Consider the following 11,525-nt stretch of genomic DNA (forward strand, 5'->3'; position numbering starts at 1 on the left):
TAGCACTGAGACATAAACATCTCCAGTGAAGTATTCATTTTATTTGGGTAGTCTATATCATGTCAGTGACATCCACCTGCAGCTCCCTGTCCACTGTCTTATCTTTAAATCAAAGCTCATTATGATTAGTAATATAATATTGAGATTTGAGAATGTGACAACTTAGAAGTAGCTATTTACTGAAGTAGATGTAGTTCACAGAGTTCTAGTTTTCAGACATACTCATATTCATACTTTTACTCCTACTTAAATAGTATATTTTAAAGTGCAAAAAAATTCTGAGTAGTATTCCTTCCAGCAGTGTGTGTTGTGGACTGTTGCACACGCAGCCTGGTAGTGATGTGAACATTTTATCTCATTCATTTTATTAAAATAAAAACATTAATTTTGACATTTTTAGACAGCACAAGCAAATTGTTCTTCTTATGTTTGTTTCATTTGCCAACAAGTAATACTAGTCAATATCTAACTTCCAGCTCCAGGTTCTAAAGTTCAGTAATGTATGCAGTATTTTTGGTGCTTAATGAAATAAATATAATAAATAATATTAAACTGTTGTGGCCCACTGTAATTTTGGTTCATATTTGACTAGCATAACCTTGGATTCAAGAAATGCTTATTATGTGGTCAATAAGCATAGCAAATTTGGTGCCAATTGTCATATCGAGTTGCAATCTGTGCATACAAGTGCATCACACCACTAGGATTTGTTAAATCCAGCCGTCACCCACTCAAAGCATGATGGAGGGGGAGTGGGTGGGGAACAGTGATTGAGGATATAGAGCTACATTAAGTAAACAGAAAAACACTGTAGCAATTTAATGATTATCAAGATGTGCCAATAAATGTGCCAATAAAAGTAGGTTTTATTTATTTTGTTCAATGAGCTGCATGAACATTTGCTCATATTACCATAACAATAATTTCACAATCCATCTTTCAACCTTATTATTCATTGTTTGACCGCAACATCCTCCAAACAGATCCTTCTTCCTGGATTTCCTTGGGCCAAACACTGCAGCTGAGCCTCCTTTTGGATCGGCTTACACGCTCCCTTTGTCATGCACATAAACTCAGAAAAAAGGCCGCACCACATTTGAGAACAATGCTATTTTTGGAGATCCTGCCGTAAATCTTCATTCAAACAGAAGTGTGGGAATTGACGTCTATAACTACAAAGTCCAAATTTAATATGTTGGCTCCCGTCCGTGACAAAAAGCATATTTGACTGATGTACTAATCCGCATGAAGACAGGATTATTGACACACAAAACCCTGGAATGCTGCAGTGAGACAAGCAGGAAGTCTTGTCTTTGATGTTTGTTTTCTATGATTTAGTATACTGTCTTTATAGAGCTTTAAATTACTGTGTTTAAAAATAAAGTCAAGAGAGGAGGAAGTCGATGACAACAAGTTATGTCTGGTTAGACAAGTAACTATAAGGTTAATAGGAAACAATATAGACCAAAAGCTTGTTAATATTAAACTCCGGCAACAAAAATATAACATGTTCCAACACAAAACTTACATTAAGCTATATCACTAATGGTTATTGAGCTCATGTGCTAAACAGCTAAGCCCGCTAAAAACCTGACGCCATTTCTCACAGAGACGATAAAGAAGACACAGCACAATTTTGCTGCTGTGACTGAATGAATATGAAAAACATTTTTGTCGCCAACATGTGCAAAAATTGAGATACAGAAATGTAAATTAAGTTGTTTAGCGAGTGCTGGAGAGACAGGTGCAAACATTTTGCTGCGGGGCATCTGTCAGTGATTTTATGTGCTTTAAAATGACCCACAAGGACAGATGTGATAGTTTATATTTCATTATAGCTGCTTTGAACAATGTTATCATCTGTGACACTCACTCCTACAAGTTTTCTTCTGATCAGCAGCATTCAACAGCAGCTGTCCATCAAACGGGGCTTCCTAAAGACTGTCCTATGTCCTAAAGCATAGACTGTGGGGCTCCACTCGCCGCATATAGGGAACTGGGATGGAACGTGATGTCCCCATCTCTGCACTGCTCGGGTCCCACAGTGCATGTAGTGTCATCCCGCATTTAAGTTCAAAGCGAAAAGGATAGGCTAACACTGGTTAACCTACTGTTAGAAATTTTCACGGGTCCCCATCAGACACTCCTTAACCAGGCACTGTTAATTTGCTTCCACGCTTCAACAATTCAGTAGGCCTATTGCCCATAGGAGCAGAGACAAACTTTTGTACTTGCACTGAATGCTCTAATTTACATATCAATTTTGTGGCAGAAATAATAGCTGCACTTCCCAATAGTAAATCACACGCAACACGCCCACAAATTGCACATGCCGTTTCAGTTTATACTCACAGTTTAGTGCATAGATTGATAACTGAGGCTCATAATCTCTTTTGTTACTGAATGGAAATCAATAACATCCGGGCATCTCAAAGTCAACCCCCAGTTTGACTAAGGAAATCTAGTTCTACTTAGAGTCAATGTAACAAACATGGGTCAGGTTTAGCCTGAAGTGTAACATATTTGTTTTTGTGTGAAAATCAAAATTTATGAGTAAATATGTGTCATGTCGCACTAAATGGGGTTGCATCAGCAAACGTTCAAATTAATCTGGTAATTTTCGATGGTATTTTTCTATGGAAAAAAAAGACAGATGAACAAATTAGTTGATGTTAAATAAAGTTCCATTAGCAATGGTCTGAATAATCAAAGTTAAGACTAAAAGAGCTTAGTTTTTCACCATTCACCATTTAAAAATCTATAATGTGTGTTTGTTTTATACTGTTGTGGGTGGGACCTCTGTGTACAGTGTATGAACCCTCTCGCAGCTCTCCGTTTCTGCTCTAATCATTTAAGAGGATCAAGTCTATTCCAGACAGCGGCCGGTGCACCTCCACGCACCGCCATCACAAACACTACGACAGCAGCACGTGGGGGCAGCGTGCACCCGTCCGTCATTCTGCTCCAGGGCAGGACAGGAGGCGCAGGCGCTCGTGCAGAAGGAGGGAGACATGGGACAGATATTATATAATCAGAGATAAAAGTAGAAAGAGGAGGACCTTTTGAGTTAAATGTTTTGTGGAGTGTGTAAGAAATAAACACATGCGCATTTGTGAGGAGATTTAAGGACATTTCATGGATATATTTCTCGTCAACCTGAGTCCAACATAAATCTTTCCCTTGGTGTTCCCCGCCATATCAATCCATCTGCCTGATTGTGGGTAGTAAATTGCCCATTAAGCTTCACACACATGCCAGTCCGAAAAGTCTCCATTTATAATGACAGTGGCACAATGGATAGGATGGATTGGGAGTTTATGAATGAATGAATTTAGTATCATCCGTCAGTTTGTGTGCAATTTAAATATGCATTTTGAAATTAATGTAAATACATTTTTAAATGGGTCCCCAGGAAGAATAGAGGCAGTTTGCTGCAGCTAATAGGGCTCCTAATAATAAATAAACAAATAAAAAAATCAATCCAACTCCCTGACTTCTGAGCGGGGACTCCCCGACTTCTGAGTGGGGACTCCCCGACTTCTACTAAGACCTCCTCACCCTATCTCCAAAGGAAGTACCTAGCGGATGAAATGAATTAAGAGCTTTGTTTTCCGACTCTGCTCCTTTCTTACCACAACAGTGCGGATTACTACAGACTGCTGCACCGATCTGCCTGTCAATCTCACACTCCATCCTTCCTTTATTTTTGTATTAATACAGAAAACTATGATGGCCCTTCTTGGTCTAAAATTCACCCCATTGACTGGTGCTTTTTTCACTTCTGATTAAGCAGAAATCCCATTCATTTCGAAGGAAAATTTGGGAACGTTTTTACCACTAAAATATGATACAAAGGTTGATTTGTGTAAAATGTTTATGTTCATGTGCACCAAGAACTCAACACTGTACCAACTTTCTGGGAGGTTTTAAAACGTCTTTGTAGTCCGTATAGAACTTCTTTGCTGTCAAGGTCGGCAGCCCCATGCAAAATAATACAACCCAAATGACAGGTGACAGTTATACTCCATAAATGGCATGAGATTTGTGCACCATAGGCCTGGCAAGCCCTATGAAAAACACACAAAGTTTAATATAGAATTTGATAAAATGATACGGAATCAGATTGGTAAAAACCATTAGCACAAATTTACGAATTTACGAAGCCAATTTACCAATTTACAAAGCATATGAGCCATTGGGCCTACTTTAGATGTGATTAACCCAAATTGGACAGAGAAACATTGGTGTCTCCATTGCTGTATCCCTCAGTTTGAAGTGGAGTCTGGCCAACATCACAGAGCGGAGAGGTCCAGACCTCTCCGCTCTGCACTGGGCTCCCTCTGGAGAATACTAACTCTCTCTCTCTATTAAACTACTTCCTGCTGAGCTCTTTGTGTCTGCTCTTAATTACTTTCTATTGGAGGCACTTTTCATTTAGAGCCAGCCCTCCCTCTCTCACTACAGATGGGGCCCACCACACTGTTTCAGAGGCCAATTCATTCAGTGGAAGAGAATGGGAACAGTAAATATACATCAGAGAGAGTCTTTAATAAAAGTTTAGCTCAAAAGCAGTTCACCTCCCCCTGGGGCCTGGACAAGCAGACTCATCATTGTAACAAAGGCAAACTCTAATTCAAGATGGATAAAAATATTTCCTGACCAGCATTTTCTCATTCTGATCAGTCTACACATCAACAAAAAAAGCTATTTCATAATTTTTTACATGTTACATATGTACAAAGGATCTATTTAAAACAACTTGATTTTTAAAAGATACATTGAGGGGTTACTATTCATTAACAAAATATTTATTTATAATCCAGAGGGTTTGAAACCATTCACAGTCGTTTAGCTGATTCTGCACAAAAATGCCATTCAAAGGCCGTAGACATCTCCCCTCGAAGACCTCCACATCATCTCTTTGTCTTGACGCGTAACTGACAATCCACGTTAATTTGGCGGGAAGAATCAAGATCAAGATCTCTAAGTAGAGAATAGGATGGGAGTTAGTCTTAGCTGACCAGCGGCTATACCAGTATGTCAATTTATTTGGTTGTTTTTAATGCCGTTACCCTGGTGCCCTGTTCATCTTCCCCAGTCTAATCATGAGTCCTTTGCTGAGTCAGTGCTGTAACCTGCTGCAGTCTGGCTTCATGCCATGGGAGCAGTTTGTTCCACACTTTCTCCACACAGAGCCCAACTGAACTCATGACATCAGAGTTTCTGAGCCGGGACCAAACAGGAGCACTTTGAAAAGCAACAACAACAAACCGTTTCAAACTACCAACGAACCAATCATCCACTTCTCTCCTTTGCTGATCAACGGTCAGCATTTACATTTGCTATAGTCAGAAATTTGGGAGACATCAGCTAACAACTGCAACTTTTATGGATTTACAAGCTGAAGAACACACAACCAACCCTGTATGCAAACATTACAAGTGCTATTATAAAGTATACTGTTATCAATTCTACACAAAGACTAAAGGTGTAATCTCAAGCTGGACAACCCTACATCAACAACAGTGTCTAAAGGTGCACCGTTTCACTTTTCTAGTGGAGGGCCTACCACCTTCTTGATCACATGGAGATGCTATAGCTTTGCCTAGAATGTTCCACAGTACAGTATTACATTAAACATATCTATATCCATGGAGATAGACAAGTTTATTTCCAAACTGTGGAATGATATGCAATAACAGACACATAGTATTCCTTTAAGTGATTTTCTAATGTTTGCTTTCCTATATACAAGAACTCAAAACTGCATAATCCAAAAGGTCAGAATGAGGAAATACAGAGGTCACGGGACGATGCAGCTCAGCCTAATTATCTGGGATTGTAGTTTGTCTAATACTCTTGGTTATAGTGAGTATATGCAGGAGCTTTAAACCAGAGCACCTTTCACCTTAATCAGCCTTAGCTGAGGAACACATGCTGAGGATCCACGGAGAGCTACATATTTGTGGAGAATTGGCTTGTTTTTTATGCAAGTGTATTTTATAGAGATTTTTCTGAATTCTAAACAAACATGACCTTTATTTTAAAAATCTGGAGCATGGACTAGTCCAAAGAGTGCTGTTAGATAAGAGCGAGGAGGTCAGCTGGGTCAGGGTATGTTCTCTGTTGCATCATGACCATACAGTTCCAGCTCATATGGACAAAAACAGCTTTAAAAGTTTGGTCAGTACTAGTATTTATTCCAGTATTACCCATAGTGCATATTTGTTCACTAACACTGAAAGTTTTGTAGCAGTTAAAATTGTAACTGAACCTAACCCTAACCACAAAGTTGTAAGCAAATAAAGTGAATTAGGGCTATGCAATTAATCGCATTTCAATCAAGACTGGCATTCAGTCATCTCTTCATCAATGATATGCATTGCACATGTCTTTGTAATCAAAAGGACTACGGCCAAATTGGTCCAATGCTTGGTGGTTTGGAGTTCAGACTTAAGAGGAAGATATTCACAACTTTTTTAAAGAACAATTAGTAAAAGTTTTTGTTATATCGCTCAGGTCTGAAGTGAATATTAAACATTATTATTATCATTCAGCTTTTTTGGTATTCTCTTTGGTATTTGGTAACCACCCTGAGCACCTCCACCTGTTGCCAATGTCTCAACTGTTTTGTTCACCAAAACAAAAACAAAACTGTGCTTGTTTGAGCATATAACAAACAAACCCACTGTCAGTTTGAGTGATGGAGGAGAAAGTGATGTCCCAAAATGTATTTGCTCTGCTCACTCCTGAATGTGTTAAGTGCAAACAATTAACAGACCATCACAATGCTGAAGACGACCAATGTATTATCCTTGAACAATGGAATGAAAAGGCTAAATGGGAAGCATGCCATGACTACTAGTATTGGCCAACTACTTCAGACTACAACTTCCAAGATTTATTCACAATGACTGGAGTGTGAGGAGTTTGAATGTACTCCTCCTCCTGTCTTGCTGTGTTCCTTCTTACCAGCATGATTCCATTAGGGCTGTGGTCAACTAAAGAAATGCTTGGTCTACTAAAGATATGTTCTGCAGATTGATTAGTCAAATAAAATGGAAGGCATGGCAAGAGCTCTCACAAGAGCTCATGCAAAAACAATTATGTATGCAAAAACAATTATGTATGCAAAAAAGTACTAAGGAAACAGTGTATTTATAAAGTCATAACTTCATTCTGCCTTTTTACATAAAAAAATGCCAAATCTTCATCCAACTCACTCACAAACATCTTCTTTCTGATGTTGTCCCAAATATTTATAATCTAAATACAATAATTAGTCAATTTATACAGATTTTGGTCAACTAAGACTTCATCAATCGATTAATCAACTAAACCAGGGGTAGGCGACCTTTAACACCCAAAGAGCCATTTGGACCCAGTTTCCACGGAAAAGAAAACACTGGGAGCTTCATATACTTTGCAACAACTAAAATGAAGATAACACTGTATATGTTGTTCTTTTACCTTTACACATTGTATAAACAACTATAGTATTTGCAAAATACTCATCTTCACACACAGGACTGTAAGCTGTCATCTGTGAGGCGTGAGAGCCATTTGTTTTTAATATAGTTCATTGTGGAGAATAGCTGCTCACATACTTATCTGATTTTCTGCACAATTTCACTCTTGTTTTTAAAGTCCTCGAGTAAGTGTTCTTGAAATCTTAATGATTGACTCGTTCATATATTCATATAAACTTGCATATGTAGTTGAATATGCAGACCACATCCACTTCTTCAATAGATTTTTCCTCAAATTAGCCTTCTGCATCCGTTCTGAAAGAGCTTTTTTTTTCTCTCTTCTCCCTCCAGATATTTTTCAGCAAAGGCTGTGTGTTTATTTTGGAAATGTCTTGCAATAAATGCAGTGTTTTGGCAGGTATACTGGCTTCCACGAGTGTGACGCTTATCTTGAGCGATACAAATAATAAAATATAATTTTATTTTAATATTTCAAGATCACAATGATCTTCCAATTTAGAACTACAATTAAAAAAAGAACTAAAACAAATAAAATACACTTCAGTTAAATACTTTATTAATTTATTTTCCCAAAGCACGGGGAGCTTTGGGAAAATGTGGCTGAAAGAGCCACATGCGGCTCCAGAGATGGAGGTTGCCGACCCCTGGAATAAACAACTACAGCCCAAGAACCCATAACATGGACAATAGACTAATCCTCCAGCTAGGTGCTTATGATTGCAACTCAAGATCTCTAGATGGTCCCCACCAGGTGCTACACTCTGGGTGCAAAGTTACCCCAGCAGCACTAAGGATGGATGGGTCGAATTCAGAGGACAAACCCTTTTAAACATTATTTCTAAGCACTACAGGAATCCAAATATGTCTATTACAGTCCATTAAGGTAGTACATCTCTGTTTCTGTCAACGATTGACTGCACTTTTTGGTTTAAAGATGTTCAGTAAAGATTTAAATGTAAACTTTGCATGTGGATCTACAATGATTAACATATGTTCATTTTTAACTAAAGCCAGGCTTAATTCACCAACAATTAATAATTCATTGCTTGGTTTCTCCTATCAGATAACCAGCAGACCCCTTACACATGCACACACACACCCACACGCACACACACTGCCCCTCCCTATGGCCTGCCGTGTGCTGTATCCTAAATAAATGAGGGGTAATCCACAATTTCATTATAGTGTCCATTGTGTCCAGGACAGAGTGGTGGTCCATATGTGCCACGCGCACTTTACCTCATTAAGCCTCTTTGTCTCAGGAGCGTGCCCTGTATCTTAACTTTACGGGGCTTTGGCAGACCCCACACAACAACAGACCCAATGCCAGAGATCAGCAGATGGTTCATTATGATGGAACTGGGATGTGTGGATCCATTCATCAACCAACGAGTGGCAGCATTTGTATAGAAAAAACTATTAGTTGGCCATTATAATTTAATGACAAAATTAATGTATGATTTTTCTTTTCATGAATAACACTGCTCTGTGTAAAGTAATTGGCTATCATTATAACAATATATATTTTAAAAAGCAAATATATCTATTCCTGTAGAAATAGTTGGCTTAAAAAGATGAAACTGAACAGAAACAGCTAACTAGGTTTTACTAAACCAAGCCAGAACAATGCAGCAAATTACATTTCATATTTGGAGATCAAGTCTGAATTGCCCACCAAATAACCTAGATGGGACCTCTTCAGAACCACGGTAACTGTAAGCTGCACGCGCACGCTGTTTATGCCAACAAACCACTATTAATTGAGAGACGACAAGAAGTACCACAAGGCGACTCAACCATAAGGGGACTCAACTATATGCTGATAATCAACTGATTGCTTTTAAAATCAATGCTTTGAATAGCTGGGGCATCTTAAGTTGCAAATTGTAACTTTGAAAATGCCACAAACATGTAATAGTGTTTCACTTTGTGTTGATTATGTTGATTATATTTTGAGGAAAAACAGAGAAACTGAATGTTACAGCCAACTCACATGGAGTACTTCAGACAAACTAAATTATTATATCATTAAATCAAAGAATATTTGTACTCTATACATTTAAACTCTTACCAAAACAAATACTACCATTACAGCTTGGTGTCTGGCATACATTAATCAACCAATAAAAGAAGCCTTTACCTTGATAAAGCCACTATAGCCACCTAAGTCCTTAGTGACCAGCCATTTCACGTCAAAGCATTATGTATAGTTATAGGTATAGGAAACATCACCTACAACATGGCATGAGTCCAAAAAAACAAAAACATCATTCCTCAGAGCTGTCTGTCTGAGGAAACATCTGCATTTACCTCATCCCCTTTCCTTTAACAGGAAAACTAGGCACTTCATACTGAGTTAATTGTTATGGCACAATAGGTCACCACACACATTCAGCCCAAACTATATATTTAAAAAAGCCATTACCTTGATTGTAATTACATTTGCAAAAATAAATACATACAACAGTAATGCAAATGTAGACATCATCTGTGTGTTTGACATACATTTCACCAATCATTGACTAAGATTTTAAATAGGCATTTTTACATAAATTACACTTTCAGATTTCAGAGCAATGGTAAATGGTCACATATAGCACTTTTCCACCTTCAAGGCACTCAAAGTGCTTTACATCAAGGAACCATGCACCCATTCACACACACAGTCATACACCAGTGTACACAGACACTGGGGGTGAGGTGGGTTAAGCATCGTGCCCAAGGACACAATGACAGCATTCATCTGTGCGAACTGGAATTGCACCACCAACCTATGAGTCAGTGGATCTGACCACTCTACCAATGATGTTTACATTCTACCAACAGAGCTACAATAATGTAGTGGTGTCCAGTGAGTTATTCTACTACTCTAATCCTCTTACTTGTTTCTGTCAATCATATTATTGAATACTATGACCCACAATGAAGGCTTATCTGAGCAGAGCTGTCAAATCCAATTACATGCCACTTACACAAGTGTAAAATAGTACATGCACAACACAACAAATGGTTTGGATCAGCCACTCAATGGCATGAACCCAACAGAAAACGAAGCATTGGTTTGTTTTCTAGACTCAAAGTTGTTCTTTCTTTCTTTCTTTCTTTATTAGTGTATTTGACAGGGACAATGTGCAAACACATTAAAGATGCTTTACACCAGATTATAGTCGAAGCTAGTTTCCATCTGTAGTCCCTGAGCAGGTGAGAAATACAATACAATATAAACTCTAAGCAATATAATCTATAAACATTCACACACTACAAATGAACAAGCTCAGAACACGATAAAGTAGCAAAACATATATTATAGGCTATGCATGCTTATTAAGGAGCATATGTGCATTGTAAAAGGGTAACTAAAGACATTCAGCAGTTTATATAGCCAAATATTTCTATTTGATCATTTTTGTCCGTGTGTCTACCATATACAATGAAAGTTAAACCCTACTTTCAGTCACATGTTTAATCCAGCACTGATATAAATCTACTTTTATGGTTAAGAGACTCCTAATTATAATGTCTGTGAAGAGAGCCACATACCACAGAGGAGCAACCAACTATCCCAGAACAACCTGTTGCATTCCATCCCTCTTGCCTAGTGCTACTAATTACGATGGTAATGTCACTGAATGATTAATATAAACCGCAGAATCGATTACATTTCTGCTATTTTTGACCACAAAATTCACTTTAAACATCTAAAATGACGAAACTGTAACTCAAAATGCTAATAATAATTCCTTTGCTAAACAGCACGCTGCATCTCGTATCCACGCGATTCCCTCAAGGATTTGGGGAGAAAGACGCTCACTTGACAACTTTCACTTTCCCGATAAGTGAACAAATCAAAAATACAGACTCACCAGACTGCTCTTCGGAGAGATGCTCGTCTGCGTTGTGTATTCGTCTTGATCGTGTTTATCCTAGTGAAAATCGTTGGCTAAAATAGCAGTTGTTCAGTTGGGTTACTCACATGGAAGTCCGGTTACTCATGTTCGCCGCTTGTAGTGTTTTGGGGAAAGCGCTGTTCGAACC

General features: G+C 38.3%; 1 protein-coding gene across 1 annotated transcript in view; it reads right to left on the reverse strand.

Moving 5' to 3' along the window:
- Nucleotides 1-11,525, reverse strand: part of gas2l3 (growth arrest-specific 2 like 3) — a 36,765-nt gene extending 25,240 nt beyond the window's left edge. Inside the window, exon 1 of the mRNA XM_055231736.1 lies at nt 11,354-11,525. The gene's annotated coding sequence lies outside the window, so the exon portion shown is untranslated. The remainder of the gene's footprint in view (nt 1-11,353) is intronic.

Source organism: Periophthalmus magnuspinnatus, chromosome 23, assembly GCF_009829125.3.
Source record: "Periophthalmus magnuspinnatus isolate fPerMag1 chromosome 23, fPerMag1.2.pri, whole genome shotgun sequence".
Lineage (NCBI taxonomy): Eukaryota > Metazoa > Chordata > Actinopteri > Gobiiformes > Gobiidae > Periophthalmus > Periophthalmus magnuspinnatus.